Source organism: Globicephala melas, chromosome 16 (genome assembly GCF_963455315.2).
Source record: "Globicephala melas chromosome 16, mGloMel1.2, whole genome shotgun sequence".
Lineage (NCBI taxonomy): Eukaryota > Metazoa > Chordata > Mammalia > Artiodactyla > Delphinidae > Globicephala > Globicephala melas.
In genome coordinates, this window is record NC_083329.1 from 12,356,776 (window position 1) to 12,383,307 (window position 26,532).

Genomic DNA, 26,532 nt, shown 5'->3' on the forward strand with positions numbered 1-26,532 from the left:
CAAGGATCATCTTCATTTTGATTGGGGCGAACCCTGGAGAAAAAATATTTAGGCACCAGGTAAATGTTCCCAGTGACCATCAAATGATGTGACTTCGAACCAGGTTCTTGGGGATATTTTAGGTGTAGAGTTGTTGAATCCATGTGGAAGATCCGGGTTCCTTTCCTGGTCTGTGACAACTTATTCTCTCTTTTTTGGAACGGTTTACTCATATACAAAATGAGGATAAAAAAGAAATCTCTCTCATATGATTGCTGTAATGATTTAATTAGTTAATATGTGTAAAAGCAATTGGAATTGTGCTGGCATTTAGAAAGTACTCAGTGCATTTTGTAGATATTCTTCCTCTTCCCCTTCCTCCTTCTCTTCTTGTAGGCAAGAAAGCGCATGGGACTGGGAAGCAGATGATCCTGGGCTCAGATCTAGATTCTGCCACTTGCTAGCTATGTGACTGTGGGTACATAGTCTTTCTAAGCTGTAATTTCCTTTGCTATAAAATAAGCATAATAAAAGTACTTTATCTTGTTTTCATGAAAATTAAGTGAGATAATGCATATGCTATGCTTAGCAAGGTGTTTTGCACCTGGCAGGTGCACATTAAGGAATTATTTCTGATGCTAATAAAGGCAAAAGACATACATGTATCTGAGGTCAACAGCACAGTTTTCTAAATATTAAATTGCCTCATAGTCACTTAACTAAATATGAATGTTAGCTTGTTTTCATTTAAACAGTGGGAGTTTCCAGGTTTATGAATCATAAATATGATTTCCTTTATGTAAATATTTTTCCACGATTCAAAACAAATAAACAATAACAAAAAAACCACAATAGTATTATTTGGAGAACATTCTAATGAAGTGCTAAGGAGGTGCTAGCAAGCGGGTTGTTACTAGAAAGAAAAAAATTGTATCTGTGAAAGTATGAATGTTAATTATGTTAAGTAGTTATGTTAATAAGACTTCAATGAACAAAAAAGTAGAGAAAAGAAAATATAGAAATTCTATTATTAAGCAAAACTGTGGAGAAAGTTCCTTGAGTTTCTTTTTAATTAAAAAATTAGAAAACTGAAAATTATTCTTTCTCACAATATCTTTAAAGTTCCATTACCATTTAAAGGTAGTTTATGATTATATTAATATATGCATCAGATAATTGCCTTTATATCAGCAAAAAGGAACCCTAGGTATATACCATACTAACTGTAATCTACAATCTGGTTCTACCAGTTTCCATTAAATTCCCTGAGTTTTCACTTCTTTTTTTCCTCCATAGAATCTGTTGCCGGATTGTTTATATTTGTACCCTCATTTTCATTTTCTGTTTCAACCACAGACTTCTTCCAAAGTCTATGGTTGAAACAGAAAACACAGTCTTTTGTTTTCAGGTGCAATCTACTTGCAAGTACTTTTCACCTACATTGTTGCTATAGCTTCCTAACAGTCTTCCCCAACTACGGTCTACACGCCTCTATCAACCTGTCCTTTAGCCTCTCCACAATTTGATTTCCACTTTATTTTCCCTTTTTTTTTTTTTTTCTGATGATGAAACAGGTTCAGGGAAGTTTAAGGAGTTGAACAAAGTCATACGTATCCTGTGACTTCAAAGTTCAAGGTCTTATCACTAAGCCATGCTACTCTTCCCTAAACATGACCTATAATGTGTCAAATTTTCCTAAAATGAATTTCCCTGTCAGATACACCTATTAAGTTCTTCGCATCCTCCCAATGCCAGTATATAGGCTACCTTTACCAAGAAACTCTCCTGGAATTCCAACCTGATTTCATTGCTTCCTACTTACTGCAGTCATAACACTTTGTTCTCTTCTTGAAATAACATTTAGCATTGTCTGCTTTATATTAGGATTATTTATATCTGTCTGTCTCCCCAACAAGATTTTGGATTCTTGGGTGGCAGGGACCTTGTCTTATCTGTCTCATCCTTCCCTTTCATTCTAAAATAGTCAGTGTTTCCCACGGTGCATTGTATCTAGTAGATATCAAATCAATATTGAATAAATTGCATAAAAGCTTCATTTTAAAATGTAAGAAAGTAGGTTCCTGTGTTTCTGAAATAAATTTAAGGGCTTTATTTTGTTCTAATAGCAATTTTTATGAAAAATAGCTGTCATTAACTAAGTGTTCTTGTATAGAATAATTTTTTCCACAAGAATGTATTCTGTATAGGTAAGGAAAAGTTTATGCTACATTAACTCATTATTCATCATGTAATAATTGACTGAGTGCCTAACATATAGGACAATAGTGTATGCAGATGTTGGGTGGTGCCGAATATAAAAGTGATCAGTCTTGATCTTAAAAACTATAACCTAAATATGAATAAACTCAACAACAATAAGATTCCATGAAAAACACAAGGATGTTTAAGAAGATACGCACCTATCTGAATTAGAAATGCTTGCATTTCCAGTCATGGCCAAGTAAGCTCCTGTCTGACCAACCTTTCTACTGATGACAACTCTATAGACTCTGGAAGAAGCAAAATAACTTCTTGAAGGCACTGGAGAGTGAACAAAAGCAGTCAGATACTGGAGGGTTCAGATACTTCGAAGAAGCAAACTGCAAGGGATGACTTTATCATTGCTTTTCAGCTCTTAGCCTCAGGGAAGTTCACAAGTAGCATGTAGGAAGGCTAGAAATTGAATGGAAATACAGTCTAACTGGGGAAAGAGTTTGGGTCAATCACAACTGCTAAAAAGTGAAGCGGCATCTTGAAAAGAAGAGAGGTAGAGAGGGTGAGCCTAAATTCTACTTATAAACTATGCCTTAATCTTTGGATGACCCTTGAACTATGCAAGTGAAGGACAGACTCCCAGCAGCACAGCTAACACTAAAATAACCGAACTTAGATTTGAACTGCCACCTATAACAGGGAGACAGAGCTTGTACCTTGGGCTTAGCCAATTAACTGCCTGCTTTAAAAAACAAACAAACAAACAAACAAAAAAATGTTCTTTGGAGGAACATAACAGAATCTAGAGTTTTACAACATGTCATTCACAATTTCTAAGATGAAATCCAAATTTTTCATTATATAAAGAAACAGGAAAATATGAAACATTTTCAAGAGAAAAGAAAGTCAATGGAGACTAACTCTGAGATAACCCCAATGTTGGAATCAAAAAATAAGAATTTTAAAAATAGTTATGCTGAGGACTGAAAGGAGAATATTATACTATAATGAATGAGAGCATAGGAAATCTCAGTCAAGAGATATAAACTATAAAAAAGAACTAAATAGAAATTATAGAACAGAAAAATAAAATACATAAAGTGAAAAATTTACTTCAAGGCTTAACAGCAACATGGATATGACAAAAAAAGAGATTCAGAGAACTTGAAGATACATTATTATAAATCATATAATCTAAAGAACAGAAAAAAACATTTGTAATAAATGATCAGAGCCTCAGGGTCTTGTAGACCAATATCAAAATGGTAAATATTTGAGAAATGGAATGACAGAATTGAATAGAAAAAGTATTTGAAGAAATAATGGCTGAAAATTATCCAAATTTGTTTGAAGACATAAATTTTCTAGTTCACAAGTTCAGTGAGCTCCAAGCAAAACATATAAAATCTAAACTGTGCATCTAGAAACATTATAGTCCAACTGCTGAAAACCAAAGGTAAAGAGACAATCTTAAAAGCATGTGAGAAAAATGGCACATTTAATACTGGAGAACGATAGTTTGATGGATTTCTAACATCTCATCAGAAACAACAGAGACTAAAAGACAGTGAAACAACAGCTTTAAAATAATAAAAGAAAAAACCCCACATCAACCTAGAATTCTATATCCAGCAAAGATATCCTTAAAAAAATAAAAATGAGTTTCATTTCCACCTAGAATGTGAAAGCTGGAAAGAGCATCATTCATACTCTAAAATTAAGAAAATGCTATATAAATGACAAAATTATAACCTTCCTCGAGCCCATCAGAACACTATAGGGCAAACAAGTAGCTAGAAATCCAAGGAACGACAGACGGCCAAAAGGGAGAGGTGAGATGGGAGCACTTGCTTACCTGAGATAAGCACCGAAAGAAGGAACAAAGAAGAGACTGAACAAATAGAAAATAACTAGAAAGATAGTCGATTTAAATCTACCCATATGAATAATTACATTAAACATAAATATTCCAGGTACAACAATTAAGAGACAGAAGTTGGCAAGATAAAAATGCAAGACCCAAGAATGTATTGTCTATAAGAAACACATTTTAAGTGTAAGGGCTCAATATTTTAAGAATAAAATAATGAAAAAAGATGCCATGCAAATATGAAAAAAAATCCCAAACCTAGGTGGCTATATTCATACCAAACTAAGTAGACTTCATAGCAAAGGATATTACCAAGGATAAAGACAGCTATTATGTAATGACAAAGAAGTCAATTCACAAAGAGATCATAGAAGTTCAAATATACATGCACCTAAAACTAGTTTCAAATACCAGAAACAAATTGCTACAAATAAAAGGAGAAATAGACATACCCACAAGAAGGATTGAACAAATAGAATATCAGTAAGGAAATAGAAAACCTGAATAACACTATCCGACAGTTTGAGCTAATTGATGTTCACGGAACAATCCTAACAACAGGAAAATCCACATTCTTTTCAGGTGCACGATCAAAATTTTAAAATTGTATTTCTATTTAATAACAATGAACCGTTGGAAATTGAAATTAAAAACAGTACTATGTACAATATATCACAAAACCATGAAATACTTAGGCAAAAATCTGTAATATGTGCATGACCTATATGTTTAAACCCACAAAATATCCCTGAGGGAAATTAAAGAAAACCCAGATAAATCAGGAGATAAACTGTTCATTAATTAGAAGACTCAATAATGTTAAGATGTCAGTTCTCTCCAAATTGATCTATAGATTCAATGCACATCAAAATATTGTGTTTTTTGGTAGAAATTGACAAACGAATTCTAAAATTTGTATGAAAAGCAGGCAAACTATAATAGTCAAAACAATTTTGGAGAAAAAAAGGAATGTGTCTTGGACGACTCAGACTATCTGATTTCAAAACGCACTATAAAACCACTGTAGTGGGCTTCCCTGGTGGCGCAGTGGTTGAGAGTCCGCCTGCCGATGCAGGGGACACAGGTTCGTGCCCCGGTCCGGGAAGATCCCACGTGCCGCGGAGTGGCTGGGCCTGTGAGCCATGGCCTGCGCGTCCGGAGCCTGTGCTCCGCAACGGGAGAGGCCACAACAGTGAGAGGCCCGTGTACCACAAAAAAAAACAAAAACAAAAAAACAGAAACAACCACTGTAGTTAAGAAAGGATATATACATATACACATAGACCAGTGGAACAGAGTTGAGGGTCCACAACATAGGTCTACATACATATGGTCAATTTGATTTTAAACAAAGGTGAAAAGGCAATTCAATGGATGATGGCATTTCAATAAATTGCCAAAAAATAAACCTTGACTTACACTTTGTACCATATACAAAATTAACTCAAAGTGGATCATAGCTCTAAAATCTAAAACTGTGAAAATGTCTACAATAAATCAGAGGAAAACTATCTTTGCGACCTTGGGCGAAACAAAGATTTCTTAGACATAACACAAAAAGCACAAACCATAAAAGAAAATGTCAATAAATTGAACTTTATTAAAACGGAAAATTTCTGTGCTTTGAAAGACACTTAAGCAAATCAAAAGACAAGTCACAGACCTCATTAGTCATTAGGGAAATTAAAATTAATACCACAATGAGATACCACTAAGCACTTATTTGAGTGGGTAAATTTCTTTTTAACGTCTTTGCCAAGAGTTTGGAGCAACTGGAACTTTCGCACATGGCTGATAGGAAAGTGGTACAGCCACTTTGGAAAACAACTGGTAGTTACTCATATAGTTAAACACAAACTTACCATACAACCCAGCAATCCTACTCCTAGGTATTGACTCAAGAGAAATGAAAATTTTATTCACATAAAAACCTACATAAGAGTGTTTTTAGCATGCTTTTTTCATAATTCATAATTGGTAAAGATAAAAAACATTTCAAATATCCTTCAACTGGTGAATGGATAAACAAACTGTTATAACTACATAATTAAATACTACCCAACCATAAAAAGGAAGAAACTGCGGATACTCAACATGAATGATCCTCAAATGCATTACGTTACGTGAAATAGGCCAGACTCAAAAGACTACACACAACTGGATTTCACTTATATGACTTCATTCTGGACAAGGCAAAACCATGAGGACAGAAAACACCTCGGTAGTTCCCAGGAGCCGAGGGTGAGAAGTGGTTTACTTCAAAGAGGCATGAGGGAACTTGAGCTGATGGCAAAATTCAGTGTACTGATTGTGGTAGTGGTTACATGACTACATTCATTTGTCAAATCTCATAGAACTTACACTATAAGGGTAAATTTTATTGTACTTAAATTCTACGTCAATAAACTTGACTGAAAAAAAAGAATGAAGGTGAAATAAAGATGTTTTCAGATAAAAGAAAACTAAGAAAATCCATTGCCAGCAAAACTTCTCTAACAAGACATGCTAAAGGAAATTCTTTAGAACGCAGGTAAATGAAAGCAGATATAAACTCAGATCCACAGGATGGAATGAAGAGCATCGGAAATACTGAATAGGTAAGTAGATGTCAAAAACTAATTCCACCTCTTTATTCCTTTAATATACATATATGGTTTAAAGCAAACAAATACTGGATTGTGGGATTCACAATGTATGTGGCTGTAGTGTATGTGACAATATCAAGGGTGTGTCCAGAACAGTAAATGGACTTGTATAGTTGCAAGGTTTCTACATTTTTCATGAACTGTTAAAATACTAACTTTAAGTCTGTGAAAAATTAAGGATGAACATTATAATCCCTAGAGTGACCACTAAAATATAAGACAAAGAGGTAAAAAGAAAAAGCCAGTATATAAATTAAAATGAAATCCCAGAAAGGACCTAGAAGTGTGCTTGGGGAGAGGGAAGACGTTGCTCTAGGGATGGGCAAGGCTCGGAGCTGGGAGGGCGAGATGGCAGCGTCTGTGTGGCTGAGTTTCTGATTTGTTTGGCTGGACTGAGAACATAACCACAGAGTAAAATGTACTTTTCTTTCTTTTTTTTTTATTGAAGTATAGTTGATTTATAATGTCGTGTTAGCTTCAGGTGTACAGCACAGTGACTCAGTTGTACATTTATATATATACACACACACACATATACGTATATTCTTTCTCAGATTATTTTCCCTTATAGGTTATGGCAAAATATTGAGTAAGTTCCCTGTGCTGTATAGTAGGTCCTTGTTGAAAATGTGCTTTTCATAACTGGAATTAAATAAGTAAATTTACCCAAAGTTTATATAGAAAGCAATTCGAAAAAAATCCCAGGACAGAACCTAGCAAGGGTACGATGGTATGAGGCAGATCATTCAGGATAACCTCAATTTAGCAAGTACATGGTTTCAAGTGTTTATTTCCAAATAGTTACAGGAAATTCAGAATAGTCATTTCATTAGAGACAGACAATATCCTAAATGCCAATTAGATTCCCAGGTCATAGAAGATAATGTCACATGGTAATAAAAAAACAAACAAAATAATAATAATACTGAATAAGAAATGATTCTCCCTTACTTTGAATGGTGGAAACTTTGGAAAACATTCTGAAGGGCTCTTCTGGACACATTCAAGGTGAGATGCTAGTTCTTTAATTAGTTACTTCACTTTAAACTTCCAGCTTTCTTTTTCTTCGCCAGCACATCATCACCTTGTGCTTGGCAATCAGGATGAGCGTGGTGGGTAGCGGCGTTTCATGTGTTACACACACACACACAAAGACGATGAAGAATAAGACATCAAATTTATTGAGCTAAAACTGGAAAAGAGCTTTCCAAATGGGGTACCTGTATCTACGAGGAAGAGATTAGCTGATGTGGAATTTCTATCCTGTGAACTGCAAGAAACAAAGGGGAGGCAGAGCACACTTTTTCCGTTCTCTGCACCAGAGGAAAATGTGTCAAGTCAGCCTACAAGCAGACCACCAGGAGGCCACCTACATGACCACTGCTCATCTGGAACAGCATTGCTGTTTTTTAGAATAAAGTGAGGATGTTGTGCTGAAGGTAGAAGGGAGGTGAGAGGTGGCATACAACAGGTTGTTTGTGGGGGGGAGTTCCTAGTGAAGGGTATCCTCAAAGGCTGGGTTGAATTCATACAACTGAATGCAGAACATGAATGGGTAGAAAGCAGGGAGCAATAAAAGAGCAAAGGCATGAAAGCAAGAATGAAAGGGAATGAATGAATGAATGAATGGAGAAAATATTAGACTTGACGATCAGATTTGTCTCTTATCCTCCATTACCACTGCTTTTATCCAGATGCTAATCATTTATTCCATAATGGTCTTCTAACTAGGTGTCTTTCATGTTGGCTCAACTACTTCCAAATACATCTTTCATATTCACAAGACTATAACATTACTCTCCCTGGAGCACCTGCTTTTTCAAGTTACTCCCTTAATTAGAATCCTCTCATTCCCTCCACTGTATCAAGGTAGAAATTGTGTGTTTGGCTTAGGGAAGTCCCGAAGAGTCTGACCCAAGCTGGTTTCTTATGTCTTACCTAAAGCCCAGCATTCCTGCCATTCTGCATTTGTTGACGTGATACTCCTAAACCACCGTCCCCATTTCTCTCTTTTTTTAAAAAAATGTTTTAATCATATTTTAAATGTTTTCTACAGATAATTATCTCCTAATAAAACATAATTGCAAATAACTTGTAGTTCCACAAATCTACCACATAAAGAAACTATGCCTGCATTACAGAGAAGGAATCCAGTCATAATGACCACCTGAATTCACAAAAGCACATGGACACAAATGTCAGGACTGGAGATGGCGCTCTCTCTTCAGCAAAGCCTTGTCTTCTCCACACATGAGGTCCTCCTTCCTCATACTCACACAGCACTCCTGCTTACCTCTAATACAGTCCTCATCACACTGGACTGAATTTGCCCAACTATGTGTTTTCTCATACCATGAGGGTGGCATTCAGATCTGCATTTGGCAGTAGGTTTTCAACAACTTTTTATTGAATGGATGAATAACCACTGTTGCCAGGGCCATAAAATCATTACAAAACATCAATTCCAAGCAAACAGAATTTGTCCAGCTTGGACTTCTTGACATAGATAATAGACAGTTATGGGCATGTTTTTAATATTTTCTATGTTCTTAATAAAATTGATATTAATTATGATTGCCACATTATACAATGTTTTATATCTAATTTCTCATATATAACAATAGTGTTATATACTGAATTTACTTATAGTACCAAGACAATCTTGACATTTTGTAAATACTTTCTTTTTTAATTTTTAAATTTTATTTTATTTATTTTTTTATACAGCAGGTTCTTATTAGTCATCAAGTTTATACACATCAGTGTATACATGTCAATCCCAATCACCCAATTCATCACACCACCAGCCCCACCCCACTGCGGCTTTCCCCCCTTGGTGTCCATACGTTTGTTCTCTACATCTGTGTCCCAATTTCTGGCCTGCAAACCGGTTCATCTGTATCATTTTTCTAGGTTCCACATATATGCGTTAATATACGATATTTGTTTTTCTCTTTCTGACTTACTTCACTCTGTATGACAGTCTCTAGATCCATCCACGTCTCAACAAATGACCCAATTTCATGCCTTTTTATGGCTGAGTAATATTCCATTGTATATATGTACCACATCTTCTTCATCCATTCGTCTGTTGATGGGCATTTAAATTGCTTCCTTGACCTGGCTGTTGTAAATAGTGCTGCAATGAACATTGGAGTGAATGTGTCTTTTTGAATTATGGTTTTCTCTGGGTATATGCCCAGTAGTGGGATTGCTGGATCATATGGTAATTCTATTTTTAGTTTTTTAAGGAACCTCCATACTGTTCTCCATAGTGGCTGTGTCAATTAACATTCCCACCAACAGTGCAAGAAGGTTGCCTTTTCTCCACACCCTCTCCAGCATTTGTTGTTTGTAGATTTTCTGATGATGCCCATTCTAACTGTTGTGAGGTGATACCTCATTGTAGTTTTGATTTGCATTTCGCTAATAATTAATGATGTTGAGGAGCTTTTCATGTGCTTCTTGGCCATCTGTATGTCTTCTTTGGAGAAATGTCTATGGTCTTCTGCCCATTTTTGGATTAGGTTGTTCATTTTTTTTAATATTGAGCTGCATGAGCTGTTTATATATATATATATATATATATATAAACATCTTTATTGGAGTATAATTGCCTTACAAATGGTGTGTTAGCTTCTGCTTTATAACAAAGTGAATCAGTTATAAATATACATATATTCCCATATCTCTTCCCTCTTGCATGAGCTGTTTATATATTTTGGAGATTAATCCTTTGTCCATTGATTCGTTTTCTCCAATTCTGAGGGTTGTCTTTTCATCTTGTTTATTGTTTCCTTTGCTGTGCAAAAGCTTTGAAGTTTCATTAGGTCCCATTTGTTTATTTTTGTTTTTATCGCCATTATTCTAGGAGGTGGATCAAAAAAGATCTTGCTGTGATTTATGTCAAAGAGTGTTCTTCCTATGTTTTCCTCTAAGAGTTTTATAGTGTCCGGTCTTACATTTAGGTCTCTAATCCATTTTGAGTTTATTTTTGTTTATGGTGTTACAGAGTGTTCTAATTTCATTCTTTAACATGTAGCTGTCCAGTTTTCCCAGCACCACTTATTGAAGAGGCTGTCTTTTCTCCATTGTATATCCTTGCCTCCTTTGTCATAGATTAGTTGACCATAGGTGTGTGGGTTTATCTCTGGGCTTTCTATCTTGTTCCATTGATCTATGTTTCTGTTTCTGTGCCAGTACCATACTGTCTTGATTGCTGTAGTTTTGTAGTATAGTCTGAAATCAGGGAGTCTGATTCCTCCAGCTCCATTTTTTTTCCCTCAAGACTGCTTTGGCTATTTGGGGTCTTTTGTGTCTCCATACAAATTTTAAGATTTTTTGTTCTAGTTCTGAAAAAAATGTCATTGGTAATTTGATAGGGATTGCATTGAATCTGTAGATTGCTTTGGGTAGTATAGTCATTTTCACAATATTGATTCTTCCAATCCAAGAACATTGAATATCTCTCCATCTGTTGGTATCATCTTTAATTTCTTTCATCAGTGTCTTATAGTTTTCTGCATACAGGTCTTTTTTCTCCCTAGGTAGGTTTATTCCTAGGTATTTTATTCTTTTGGTTGCAGTGGTAAATGGAAGTGTTTCCTTAATTTCTCTTTCAGATTTTTCATCTTTAGTGTATAGGAATGCAAGAGATTTCTGTGCATTAATTTCGTATCCTGCAACTTTACCAAATTCACTGATTAGCTGTAGGAGTTTTCTGGTGGCATCTTTAGGATTCTCTATGTATAGTATCATGTCATCTGCAAAGAGTGACAGTTTTACTTCTTCTTTTCCAATTTGTATTCCTTTTATTTCTTTTTCTTCTCTGATTGCCGTGGCTAGGACTTCCAAAACTATGTTTGAATAATAGTGGTGACAGTGGACATCCTTGTCTTGTTCCTGAACTTAGAAGAAATGCTTTCAGTGTTTCACCATTGAGAATGATGTTTGCTGTGGTTTTGTCATATATGGCCTTTATTATGTTGAGGTAGGTTCCCTCTATACCCACTTTCTGGAGAGTATTTTATCATAAATGGGTGTTGAATTTTGTCAAAAGCTTTTTCTGCCTCTATTGAGATGATCATATGGTTTTTATTCTTCAATTTGTTAATATGGTGTATCACATTGATTGATTTGCATATATTGAAGAATCCTTGCATCCCTGGGATAAATCCCACTTGATCATGGTGTGTGATCTTTTTAATGTGTTGCTGGATTCTGTTTGCTAGTATTTTGTTGAGGATTTTTGCATCTATATTAATCAATGATATTGGTCTGTAATTTCCTTTTTTTGTAGTATATTTTTCTGGTTTTGGTATCAGGGTGATGGTGGCCTCATAGAATGAGTTTGGAAGTGTTCCTTCCTCTGCAATTTTTTGGAAGAGTTTGAGAAGGATAGGTGTTAGCTCTTCACTAAATGTTTGATAGAAATCACCTGTGAAGCCATCTGGTCCTGGACTTTTGTTTGTTGGAAGATATTTTTTTTTTTCTTTTTTTTTTTTTTTTGGTGGTACGCGGGCCTCTCACTGTTGTGGCCTCTCCCGTTGCAGAGCACAGGCTCCGGACGTGCAGGCTCAGCGGCCATGGCTCACAGGCCCAGCCGCTCTGTGGCATGTGGGATCCTCCTGGACCGGGGCACGAACCCGTGTCCCCTGCATTGGCAGGCGGACTCTCAACCACTGTGCCACAAGGAAAGCCCTGTTGGAAGATTTTTTTTTTTTTCTGTTGGAAGATTTTTAATCACAGTTTCAATTTCATGACTTGTGATTGGTCTGTTCATATTTTCTATTTCTTCCTGGTTCAGTCTTGGAAGGTTACACTTTTCTCAGAATTTGTCCATTTCTTCCAAGTTGTCCATTTTATTGGCATAGAGTTGCTTGTAGTAGTCTCTTAGGATGCTTTGTATTTCTGCGGTGTCTGTTGTAACTTCTCCTTTTTCATTTCTAATTTTATTGATTTGAGTCCTCTCCCTCTTTTTCTTGATGAGTCTGGCTAATGGTTTATCAATTTTGTTTATTTTCTCAAAGAACCAGCTTTTAGTTTTATTGATCTTTGCTATTGTTTTCTTTGTTTCTATTTCATTTATTTCTGCTCTGATCTTTATGATTTCTTTCCTTCTTCTGACTTTGGGTTTTGTTTTTTCTTCTTTCTTTAGTTCCTTTATGTGTAAGGTTAGATTGTTTATTTGAGATTTTTGTTGTTTCTTGAGGTAGGCTTGTATAGCTATAAACTTCCCTCTCAGAACTGCTTTTGCTGCATTCCATAGGTTTTGGATCATCGTGTTTTCATTGTCATTTGTCTCTAGGTATTTTTTGATTTCCTTTTTGATTTCTTCAGTGATCTCTTGGTTATTTAGTAGCGTATTGTTTAACCTCCATGTGTTTGTGTTTTTTATGTTTTTTTCCCTGTAATTCATTTCTAGTCTCATAGTGTTGTGGTCAGAAAAGATGCTTGATATGATTTCAATTTTCTTAAATTTACTGAGGCTTGATTTGTGACCCAAGACATGATCTATCCTGGAGAATGTCCCTTGTGCACTTGAGAAGAAAGTGTAATCTGCTGTTTTTGGATGGAATGTCCTATAAATATCAGTTAAATCTATCTGGTCTATTGTGTCATTTAAAGCTTCTGTTTCCTTATTTATTTTTATTTTGGATGATCTGTCCATTGGTGTCAGTGAGGTGTTAAAGTCCCATACTATTATTGTGTTACTGTCAATTTCCTCCTTTATAGCTGTTAGCAGTTGCCTTGTGTATCGAGGTGCTCCTATGTTGGGTGCATATATATTTATAATTGTTATATCTTCTTCTTGGATTGATCCCTTGATCATTATGTAGTGTCCTTCCTTGTCTCTTGTAACATTCTTTATTTTAAAGTCTATTTTTTCTGATATGAGAATTGCTACTCCAGCTTTCTTTTGATTTCCATTTGCATGGAATATCTTTTTCCATCCCCTCACTTTCAGTCTGTATGTGTCCCTAGGTCTGAAGTGGGTCTCTTGTAGACAGCATATATATGGGTCTTGTTTTTGTATCCATTCAGCCAGTCTGTGTCTTTTGGTGGGAGCATTTAATCCATTCACGTTTAAGGTAATTATCGATATGTATGTTCCTATGACCATTTTCTTAATTGTTTTGGGTTTGTTATTATAGGTCTTTTCCTTCTCTTGTGTTGCTGCCTAGAGAAGATCCTTTAGCATTTGTTGTAAAGCTGGTTTGGTGGTGCTGAACTCTCTCAGCTTTTGCTTGTCTGTAAAGGTTTTAATTTCTCCATCAAATCTGAATGAGATCCTTGCTGGGTAGAGTAATCTTGGTTGTAGGTTTTTCTTCTTCATCACTTTAAATATGTCCTCTCAGTCCCTTCTGGCTTGCAGAGTTTCTGCTGAAAGATCAGCTGTTAACCTTATGGAAATTCCCTTGTGTGTTATTTGTTGTTTTTCCCTTGCTGCTTTTAATATGTTTTCTTTATATTTAATTTTTTAAAAATTAATTAATTAATTTATTTTTGGCTGTGCTGGGTCTTCGTTTCTGTGCAAGGGCTTTCTCTAGTTGCAGGGAGCAGGGCCCACTCTTCATCGCGGTGCGTGGGCCTCTCATTATTGCGGCCTCTCTTGTTGCGGAGCACAGGCTCCAGATACGCAGGCTCAGTAGTTGTGGCGCACGGGCCCAGCTGCTCCACGGCATGTGGGATCTTCCCAGACCAGGGCTCAAACCCGTGTCCCCTGCATTAGCAGGCAGATTCTCAACCACCGCACCACCAGGGAAGCCCTGTATTTAATTTTTGACAGTTTGATTTATATGTGTTTTGGCATGTTTCTCCTTGGATTTATCCTGTATGAGACTCTGTGCTTCCTGGACTTGATTAACTATTTCCTTTCCCATATTAGGGAAGTTTTCAACTATAATCTCTTCAAATATTTTCTCAGTCCCTTTCTTTTTCTCTTCTTCTTCTGGAATCCCTATAATTCGAATGTTGGTGCATTTAATGTTGTCCCAGAGGTCTCTGAGACTGTCCTCAGTTCTTTTCATTCTTTTTTCTTTATTCTGCTCTGCAATAGTTATTTCCACTACTTTACCTTCCAGGTCACTTATCCATTCTTCTGCCTCAGTTTTTCTGCTATTGATCCCTTCTAGAGTATTTTTAATTTAATTTGTTGTGTTGTTCATCATTGCTTGTTTCATCTTTAGTTCTTCTAGGTCCTTGTTAAATGTTTCTTGCATTTTCTCTATTCTATTTCCAAGATTTTGGATCATCTTTACTATCATTATTCTGAATTCTTTTTCAGGAAGACTGCCTATTTCCTCTTCATTTATTAGGTCTGGTGGGTCTTTATGTTGCTCCTTCATCTGCTTTGTGTTTTTATGTCTTCTCATTTTGCTTATCTTACTGTGTTTGGGGTATCCTTTTTGCAGGCTGCAGGTTCGTAGTTCCCATTGTTTTTGGTGTCTGTCCCCAGTGGCTAAAGTTGTTTCAGTGGGTTGTGTGGGCTTCCTGGTGAAGGGGACTAACACCTGTGTTCTGGTGGATGAGGCTGGATCTTGTCTTTCTGGTGGGCAGGTCCACGTCTGGTGGTGTGTTTTGGGGTGTCTGTGGCCTTATTATGATTTTAGGCAGCCTCTCTGCTAATGGGTGGGGTTGTGTTCCTGTCCTGCTAGTTGTTTGGCATAGGGTGTCCAGCACTGTAGCTTGCTTGTCATTGAGTGAAGCTGGGTGTTGGTGCTGAGATGGAGATCTCTGGGAGATTTTCGCCGTTTGATATTACGTGGAGCTGGGAGGTCCCTTGTGGACCAGTGTCCTGAAGTTGGCTCTCCCATCTTAGAGGCATAGCACTGACTCCTGGCTGCAGCACCAAGAGCCTTTCATCCATATGGCAAACAAGGTTCAGATGCTGTAACTCTGTTTCAGCTGCTCCAGTTCCCTGGGTTTGTTTTTGTAGGTCCTCTTCTTTTCTTGTGTTTCCTACTTAGAGAAATTCCTTTACCATTTGTTGTAGAGCTGGTTTGGTGGTGCTGAATTCTCTTAGCTTTTGCTTGTCCGTAAAGCTTTTGATTTCTCCATCGAATCTGAATGAGATCCCTGCTGGGTAGAATAATTTTGGTTGTAGGTTCTTCCCTTTCATTACTTTAAGTATATCATGCCACTCCTTTCTGGTTTGTAGAGTTTCTGCTGAGAAATCAGCTGTTAACCTTATGGGAGTTCCCTTCTATGTTATTTGTCATTTTTCCCTTGCTGCTTTCAACAATGTTTCTTTGTCTTTAATTTTTGCCAGTTTGATTACTCTGTGTCTGGGTGTGGTTCTCCTTGGGTTTATCCTGTATGGGACTCTCTGTGCTTCCTGGAGTTGGGTGGCTATTTCCTTTCCCATGTTAGGGAAGTTTTCAACTATAATCTCTTCAAATATTTTCTTGGGTCCTTTCTCTCTCTCTTCTCCTTCTGGGACCTCTATAATGCGAATGTTTGTGGATTTAATGTTGTCCCAGAGGTCTCTTAGGCTGTCTTCATTTCTTTTCATTCTTTTTTGTTTATTCTGTTCCACAGCAGTGAATTCCACCATTCTGTCTTCCAGGTCACTTATCCATTTTTCTGCCTCTGTTATTCTGCTATTGATTCCTTCTAGTGTATTTTTCATTTCAGTTATTGTATTGTTCATCTCTGTTTGTTTGTTTTTTAATTCTTCTAGGTCTTTGTTAAATATTTCTTGCATCTTCTCGATCTTTGCCTCCATTCTTTTCTGAGGTCCTGGATCATCTTCACTATCATTATTCTGAATTCTTTTTCTGGAAGGTTGCCTGTCTCCACTTCATTTAGTTGTTTTTCTGGGGTTTTATCTTGTTCCTTCATCTGGTACATAGCCCTCTGCCTTTTCATTTTGTCTATCTTTCTGTGAATGTGGTTTTTGTTCCAAAGGCTGCAGGATTGTAGTTCTTCTTCCGTCCCCACTTCTCTTCATCTCATGCCTTGACATCTCCACTTCCATCATCCATCCATCCTCTCCACAAACATTTACTGAGCACCTACTGCAGGACAAGTACTGTGCCTTCAAAGGAGTTCACAATCCATCAGTGAAGACTCACCTATGAAAAATAATTGTATTTCAGTGTGCTGAAGCCCTAGTTCTGCTGTGTATCAACTGTTATGAACACACAGAGAAGAAAGGCATGAACAGTATGAGTCAGGAAAGGTTTAACTTAGAAGGTAATATTTGATCTAGGTTTTGAAGAATGAAAAGAAGTTCAACAGCTAGAAAAGAGAAAGGTATTCCAGGCAAAGGAAACAGCACATTCTGAATTCCATTCTGGGACTTCTGTAGTTTCTACTTACATCATGGACCTCATAGTTTTGGTACTTATAGTGTAAAACGTATCATTTATAACCTCATTATATGTCTTGGACTACAAACTTCTTGACACGTCAGTTCATATACTTCATTTGTATTTTCCTCAAACCTTAGCAAAGTGCTAAGCATTGGGCACATAGTAAAGACCACGAAGATGTTGACAGAGTAATCTGATAATCTGTCAACATTTATGTACTCAGTTTTTTTGTGTGTATGTGTTCCCATAGAACTTTATGGACATTAAAATTTGGATTTTATGTAATTTTCACAAGTAATGAAGTGTTATTCGTCTTATGACTTTTTAAAACATTATCTTTAGAGCAGTTTTAAGTTCACAGCAAAACTGAAGGCAAGGTATAGAGATTCTTTCCTATATGAATTGCCCCTCCCCCATGACTGATATCCCCCACCAGAATGGTACATTTGTTACAAATGATGAACCTATACTGACACGTCGTAAATCACCCACAGTCTGCATTACAGTTTGCTCTTGGTGTTGTACACTCTATGAGTTTGGACAAATGTATCTATCATCATGGTATCAGACAGAGTATTTTCACTGCCCTAAAAATCCTCTGTGTTCTGCCTGTTCAATTCCCCTTTGCCCCAAAACACACACACACACACACACACACACACACACACACACACACACACACAGTTTTTATGTGTAAGGGAAGGGAACTAATGTTTATTGACTATTGACTACATGCTAGGATGAGTGTCAAAAGCTTTACACGTGTTCCTTCATTTAGAGAGATTAATCAGGCAATGGGCTGTTTTGGAGGATGAAGGTGTTAGGAAAAGGGAAAGTAACATAGATTTCAATGCAGCAATCCAGCAATGATTGAAGAGGCTGCCTCTGATGGGATTTGATCACTCACTAGGTACTAAGAGAGATGGAGAGAGAAGACACATTTTGCTCCTGAAGCCTCTCTTTTCACGAGCTCCCACCCGGTACACATCCCACTGGGTATTAATGATGTCTGCACTTTATTGACTGCACTATGCTGGGATTTATCAGGAACTTCACTGTAAAAGGGGTAGCGTGTGACAGCAGAAAGAGCAGGAGCCTCAGACTGCAGTGCAACATCCCCACCTTAGTTTTGCATGTTACTAGCTGTGTGACATTAGGCAAGTTTCTTAAAACTCTTGAAGCCTTAATTTCCTTGTCTGTCAAATGGAAACAATAATAAGTACACCATAGGTTTATATGACATTAGTTGCAAAATACCTAGCACCCAGAAATGCTTCCTCTCCTATCTTCCTATGTACAACCTATTGGACCTGAAGAATTTGAAAGTACCAGACATGATGAATAAAGAAAAAGTACTTTTCTTTGGCAACATCCTATATTCCAGAAATTTTGTTTCCTCCAATATCAACAGTTGCTGATGTCATAGTGTTAGTTGTTCAACATATTCTTGGAAGATTAACATTGTTATCGATGCTTCAATTTCCAAATTAAAAACAAAATTCAGATAGAGAAATTGTTACACAATTCCTAAAGTTCAGAACTCTCTTGTTTCTATTCTTTCACATAAGTCACTAGACTACTTTTTCTTCAATGAGGCATTTTGTACAGATGGAAATAACTATTCTCTTTCTGTTTCAGCAAGAAGCACATTTATCATTTGTTCAACAAAGTCATATTCACTTTTTACAACTGAGAAATATTTAAGGGATTTCATTATATTTGGGGAAATTTTCAACAATCAGAGATTTAGCAGCTGTCAAAAAAGACCTCCACAATTAATCTTTTATGAGTGTGACTTGTAATCTCTACACTAAGGATAAAAATTACTAAATATAAGGAAAAATGATTAATAATATTTCTTGGCAAAGAAAAACTGCTTTATGCTTTTTAAGATGTTTGAAAATTTAAATGAAACTTACATGTTTGAAATTAGTGCCAGATGCAACACAATTCAAGCACAATTCACTAGCTGCATCACATTCACTATGATTTAGTAAAAGATATTCAATAATTCTATGTTTCATAGAAATCTCACAAATACAAGTATTTCATTCACAAAATGCATGGTTTGGCAGGGTTCCAGGACAGGAATTTGCTGGAGGGAAGGTAAATTTATTTATTAAAATAAATCAAATGACTGACATTTCCTCCAGAAAACTGGCAAAATAATAATATTCAGAGACTGAAAGTCTTACAAGCAAAACTGGAAGAAAGGTCTGAGCTATTTACGTTTATTATAGGAATCCAATAATGTCATAAGAGTAAACAATCAGATATTTGAGAATTCTCAAGTTAACATTGAGAACATTTTAAACTACATATTTTTGGAGTAGGACTTTCCAGAAACCTTTGATGTGAAATCTGGTGGCTGTAAGTCTTTGGAGTACTTATAATTATATTCCCCCTCTATCCGTTGCACATTTCTATGCACTAAACAATGAGTATTCTTTGATGGAACATATGTAGAAACAATCCAGATAGTTCTGAAACAGGCCAACAATATTTCCTTCCTACCTCATGTCTCAGTTCTTCCCCTTCTGTGCTCTCTTTCCCTATTTTGGTTACACCTCCACCATCAACATTTGTTATGGACTGAATGTTCGTGTACCCCTAAAATTCATACGTTGAAATCCTAACCCCAGGGTGGCTGTATTTGGAAATGGGGCCTTTAAGGAATTAAGGTTAAAAGAGGCCATAAGGGTAGGGCCCTGATCCAATAGGATTAGTGTCCTCTTAAGAAGAAACAAACACCAGAGAGCCCTTCCTGCCCCCACCCACCCCATTCTCTCTCTCTCCTTCTCCCTCTCCTTACACAACTGCACAAAAAAGATTTTATGAGCGCACAGCAAGATGGATGCTGCCTACAAACCAAGAGAAGAGGCCTCAGAATAAAATCTACTTTGCTGACACCTTGATCTTAGGCATCCCAACCTCCGGAACTGTGAGAAATAAATTTTTGTTGCGTAAGCTACTTAGTCTGTGGCATTTTGTTATGGCAGCCCCAGCAGACTAAGATAGCAATTAAGAGGCAACAATGTAGCAGTCACAACAGCATTTTCCTACACATCCTCTCTTTAACTACTTTTTATGGATTGGATTCAGGGAAAAACACTATTGAGGGGCTGGACACATTTGGCCAGGAGAGTTTCATACAGATCCTCACACCACTCAGCCCAGCTTCTAATCGAGCATCAGAGAATGTGAGTGTGAGAAGGACTTTAGTAACCCAAACTTGTCATTTCAGGTTTTGCTGTGATTCTGGGGTCATAGAAAACTACTCCATACACCTGGCATGTGTTCTGGAAAACAATGGGGGTGAGGTAGTTGATAGTTAAGTATTACACTTAAACATCGGTTTATACTAAATTGTGATATTGAGTGCAATACAAAATTCTTTCACATTTTTAGAATGCTTCAAAGAAAGGTATTACTGATAAGGCTAATGCCAATACCAACTGAAAATTACTGTTGGCAAGGTAATGCCTTAAGCGGTTTATGTGTATTTTGTTACATAATCGTTACAACACTAGAAAATAGGAATGTATTCTTATTATTATTACAGAACGTAATTTCAGAAAATGGAAGCATTTCTAAAATAGCCCCACTCCCATCACGGCCATATTATGCTGTTTTATTTTCCTCATAGAGCTTTTTTTTCCCCCCTGTTTTTTTTTCCCTTGCTTATTTTCTATGCTTCCCTAAGCCCCTTCTCAGAGCCTAAGACAGTGGCTGCCACGGAAAAGGAGCTCAATGAGCTTTTGGCCAAGGCCACATAGCTGGTCAGTGAAGCAGCTGCCACGATCACCAAACGGTAAGCGCCACTAGAGCAGAAGTAGGGATCATTTTGCTCTAAACATAGGCTGGCAGGGTGCCTGCTCAATAAATATGTACAGAAAGAAAAAAAAGTAAGGAAGGGAGCGAGGGGAAAAGGATGTATGAATGGAAACGTTCCCAGAAGGGTCTAGAGAGCTTCTGCAGTGACTTTCCGTCCTTGGGGAATGAACTCAGTTCAAGGTCTAAGCCAGCACTTTCCTCACCACGGAGTACGGGGAGGAATGGAGAAAGAACAGTCTTTAAAAACGTCCAGAAGAAAGAAGAAAACGACGAGAGAAAAGCTGGGAGAAAAGAAGTAGAAAGAAAGGAATCAACCCCTTCCTGCCTATTTAAAAGCATAGCTGAACGCAGCCGGTTTCCATGGCGACCCCAGGCCAGAAAGGCCTTAGCCTATTGGCTGAGATTCCGGAGCCAATGAGAAGGCGCGATGTTGACGGGTCATAAGATGGCTGCTGGACGGCCGGCTACGGACCGGTGAGTAGAGCTAGTGGTTGGGCTGGCTTCTGGGCGGCCCGGACTCCGGTGTGACGGACCTGGGAAGGCCGGGTGCGGGGAGCGAGGGAGCCAGCGTGGGTGGCCTCACAGCCTCTCCGCGGAGCCTTCAAACCCTTTGGCCGGGCCCGCGGGAGAGTCGGCGGAGCTGGCCTCCGCTTTGCTTGGACCCGGCGTCGCAGCGCCTTCCCCGTCCTGTTGGTGGGATAGGGGTTCTTCGTCCCATCTCAGCCAGAGTGAGAGGGGACGAGGAGACAGACTTTCGGTCCGGGAAACAGTCTCTGGTTTACAATTTCTGTACCTGGAAGACAGCTGCAGTCAATGGGAGTGTCAGCAAGCTAGACGTCCTACATCAGAATCTGCAACGCTTAGTTCTGTGCTGGGAGGGGATTCTTCCCGCTCGGGGATCGGAGTGTGACCCTGCTGCCGGAGAGCCTGCAGAGTTACGGGTTGTGCAGCCAAACAGGAAAAGATGTACCTTTCTAGAGCCACCCTATTGCTGTCTTGCACCCTGTAAGTATTCTCACAGCTGCATCCAATTTGAAATGAGCCTCCAAGTGTTATTGGTTACTTGTAAATCCTTCCGTGTAGGGTTTTGAGTCTGGGGAAGTGTTGGCTAAACAAAACAGTCACTTTGATGAAAACATATGCATACATGCAAAATCCTGCTAAATAGTTTATCAGGGTAATCAGATTGGTAACTTAAATCCGAAGTCAGGCCTGTGATTCAGTTGTACTTTCTCTACCTTTTTGAGAAAAGGGAGCGTATTTATTTCATAAACATGAACAGGACATTTACATTAATGTTGATGACAGCATGCTTAAAAGTATTTCAGTTAAGTAACTAATTCCCAGTCACAGAAACTGATTATTGTGTAAATTATTTAACACAATCTTGAGATTGGTGGGTGGTGGCTTGTGACTGTCATACAAGTAAGATTAAATTCAGATCAGACAAGATTCAGATTTCTTTATTTCTAATTGAATATAAAATCTGGGAAATAAGACAGCTTCATTTGGTAAAAATGGAATTGAAATTCTGGAGTATTACAGGCAGGAGACATTTACCCAGTAAACTACTCAGATTGAGTTTTGGTTATACACAGTTGCCTGGACTTCCAGAAAATGTGCCATTATTACCCAGACCTCTGAATGTGACTTCAGGCGATTTAGCCTAGCATTTTACATAGCTTTCTGCCCTTAGAAAGTGAGAAGAAAATTCTCACTGTTAACAAATGTTAACAGAATTACAGGCTGGAGACATTCTTCAGACCCATTCTCTAATCTGTGTCACCAAGAATATATTACTATTTAAAGTCTGTTCTCTATAGAGTTTTCAAGCTATAGAGTTCTATTTTTCTAAGATAAGTGGATTACAGTGCATTAGGTGAGTCCGTTACCTCATCTGTAAAAGGGGTTTAGATAATAATTCCTAGTGGAAGGGTCATTGGTGAGGATTAAGGGTAAAACGGTGCCTGTCACATTGTTTGTATGCCATGTATAGCGGTGACCTGCTTTGTTTTTCGTTTTGTTTCTGTTTCTTCTGTCACAATTGGGGTTTCTTTCCCTTTCTGCAGAGCATCTTTTAGGTGTTCTCTCTGAAGTGCAGAGTCTTACTGAAAACTAGCAAGCTTGCCTGTGGTGGCTGGGTTAGGAGAGAACCCTTATCTTCTGGGGTGTTGAGGTTTAATTAGTATTGTTCTGACTGCGAGAGGATGGAATGTTACAGCAAAGAATGAGGTGATTCTGGGCATTTGGGCACGTATAATACTGAGATCCATAAAGAAACATTTTAGAGCAGCAGGACATCCCAGAGATCTGATCACACCCTTCGTGTTACAGCTTAAGAATAAAGACCCAGACAGATGCAGTGTCTTCCCCACAATTTTGTTGTTCAGGATCAGGAACCCATCTTCTGACTTTCAAAACAGTGTTTTTTCTGCTGCTCTACCACTGTTTCTCAATCCTTTCACAACCTAGAACCCCTTTTATTATAATTTGATATCTCCATGGATGCTATATTTTGAAAGATTGTGTCCACTAAACTATATTCATTAATTTTTGTTCATGTTTTTCTTTTTTTAATAAAAATCAGGTCTGTAGCTACCAGTCAGAGTCTCTGCTGAATGAATGTGTGGTGAAGAATGTTTCATTGAATTTAAGTCTCCTGACCTAAAGGTGGATGATATTGTTTGAGGGATAATAAAATATATTGGGCTTTTTGAATATTGAAATTAGCTTAGAGACCTCCATTACTGTCTTCATAAAACTTTGGGAAAACCTAAGCTGAGGAACTGCTGAGCTGTGTCGTGTTCTTCTAGGTGCATTGCCGTCTGCCCAGGTGTGCTAAGTGTAGTGACTGTGTTTGGTTTCCACGGGCAAAAGAAAGCCCAGCCATTGAGACGAGGATGATACATAAATATTTTTTGTTCATCATAAATCATGTCAGCCCTGGACTAAAGATGTGTTCTGCATAGCATACACAGAATTTTTTTGTAGAATAATTGTGGAATTGGAAAAATCTCTCCAATATGAAATGGAGAGGCTGATACTCAAAACCATAGAGAAAAAAGGGATTCTGAATGATTTACATCTTCTTTGGGGCTAAGTGATAAAACTAAAATATTTGACGTGCAGGCTAAAAACGTGAAAATTTATGTATTGATACACGGAGTGTTCTATAGACCTGGCGATCATCTACACTAAAAAACTTGTTTCTTGTTCTCTGGTATGCCACGTCTCTTGAGAACGGCTGAGTAATTTTCACATGTGAAGGGTAATTTGGAGTGATCTGCTTTAAAATGAAGGAATGCACTCTGGAAGGTATGAGGTGAGCAGCACTTCAAAGAGCTGGAGAATCACAATCCAGACGAACACAACAGAAGTAACAGGGGGCCTGATAGGACCAGTTGGTACCATAGTACAATACAAATGTATGAATAACAGGTACGTGCTAAAGACAGTGTTTTGGAACGTAAGCCTAAAACAAGTCACGAAGCAGCCACTCCATATTGGCTGACTTGCAGCCAAGCTGCTGTTCAGGGGGGCACTTTGCACGCTCCTCAGTGAATAATCTGTGTTTGTCCGTGGCCACCAAGTTGCCCTGGTATTTGTGTGTGTGTATGTGTTTTATGGTCAGAGAAGGGCACATCACTTTACAGATATTTAGGAATTAAGTTCAGAAACACACCTTATTTGAACTTTGCCTTGTTTTATGGATTTGGATATAGAGTCCACTTTTTAAAAGTTATTTTAATTTTTTTCCCCTGTGGGCACACACAAGAAACTATCATACCAGTCAGTGGCATCCTGAGGACAGTTCTTAATGCCACATCAGCAAGAACTTACTAAAAATAGATGATTTTGAGAAAGTCCAAAAGTGATCAAAAATGATTGAGGGCTGATGAGGAAAGGCATGCCCTGTCTATGGCAACTGGCACTGCTTCCCAAGGTGAAACCCATTTGGGTGCCCAGAGCACAGAGTCACCCTGTGGAGATACTGAAGCAGTGGCCCAGTGGAGGAACTGTGCCCATCTGAGCGGCCACAGCTGAAGTCTGGGCTGAGTGGTACTTGGCTGATGGACAGAAGCTTGTCATTTGTATAGAATGTTGGTTCCGTGAGGTTAGGCATTTTTGCCTGTTTTGTATACTGCTGTTCCTATGTCTTGAAGAGTGCCTGGCACACAGTGGGCATGTAAAAGATGCTATGGACAGGGAGGAGAAACAGTGGCTTCGAACGTAGAACCCCAGTTGGTGCTAAGAAAGCTAACTCTGAAACTTGTTACTGTCCTTGAGTCCTGAAACGGGATAGTGAGTCTGAAGGTGTATTATGTCAGTGGCGAAGTCATGACGGAGCTTATTATCACTCCCCTCCCCCTGCTTCTCAAAACAGTAGAAATATTTTTATTAATAGCACAACACCTGTTCTTCAATACTGGCATGTTTTACACTATGTCCTTTGTGCTAACAGAATATCTCAACATAACCTCCATTCCAACTTTTAAAATCCTCAGGCCAGATTTAGGGATGGATCCAGGTTTTATAGGGCTTGGAGCTTATGTAATTTGAGGCCTCCTCTTTAAAAAAAGGAATACAGATTTAAAATATAGAAAATCAGGTATAGTGCTTTGGAAGGACCTGTGAAAAAGAAGAGCCTTGAAGCTTAGGTTCCATTTATCTTCCTGGTAATTTGCTTCTGGTTTTATTGCTCCATTCGGAAAAAGACATCAACATTTTTAATTGAAACTTCAGTCAGACTGTGGAAATCAAGGAAGTACCTGACTTGCATCAATTGCTAAGTGAATGCACCTTAAACATTAGAAACTTCAAAGCTACCTTATGGATGCTGCCACCCATGATAGAAATGATAAAAATGCAGTACCTGGCCACAGAAGTAATAATAATGATGGCAAAAAGAACTTAGCATTGATGAAGTCCCCAGAACCTCCTAAACACTGTGTTGAGTGTTTCAATAGCTTATGTTGTTTCATCCTCAGAATAACCCTGTGTGCAATATAGTTATTCCTGTAAAACAGATGAAAAAACTGGGGGTCAGAGGTGTTAAAAATGATTTCCTCATACCACTAATATATGGTGGAGTCAGGATTACAGTTGGAGTAGTTAGATGTTAGAACCCTTCCTCTTAAAAAGCCAAGAGAATGTTTTGGTGAGGATGTTTCAGAGAGCCAGCAACTATGAGGCTGGACCCAGACTGAAAAGTGAGAGCTGATTCTTTGGACTTGGGAGGAGGTCCTTAAAAGTTATCAGGCATCCATTATTCAGAGTAATGCAAAATCCCGTGATACTTTGTCTCAGAGACAATGCTGGTGGTTTTCTTACTAGGTTAACGCAATAGGGGGCAGAAAGGTTAGCAAAAAAGATTTCCATCTTTCTATTTTATTCCTTTAAGTTGATCGTAAATCTTGAGCAGTACAGCCAACGTCTGTATTCTAGGCCTCTTTTGAATGAACTGGTTTTGGCTCCTTACGTATGCTAAAATAGACTGTGTCGTGGAGATTAATAGTGAAAATGTACTCAATTATAATTTTAGCAAATGATTACAACCTCAGTTTTTAAAAATCATTTTTATTAGACTTAACAGTAGTTAATGGTTCTCTCTACCAATGGGCTGTATAACTAATGATAAGAATTACCCTGAACTTTAACTTGTTTCCCAAATACA

General features: G+C 37.8%; 1 protein-coding gene across 3 annotated transcripts in view; it reads left to right on the forward strand.

The window, feature by feature from the left end:
* The first annotated feature begins 21,274 nt into the window (after window positions 1-21,274).
* FAM204A (family with sequence similarity 204 member A) overlaps window positions 21,275-26,532 on the forward strand; it is a 30,753-nt gene continuing 25,495 nt past the window's right edge. The window contains exon 1 of one of the 3 annotated variants that reach the window (XM_030839290.2): window positions 21,275-21,332. The gene's annotated coding sequence lies outside the window, so the exon portion shown is untranslated. Of the gene's footprint in view, window positions 21,333-21,670; window positions 21,864-26,532 lie in introns of those variants that run through there. The other 2 variants (XM_030839289.2, XM_030839288.3) reach the window with 2 other exon arrangements.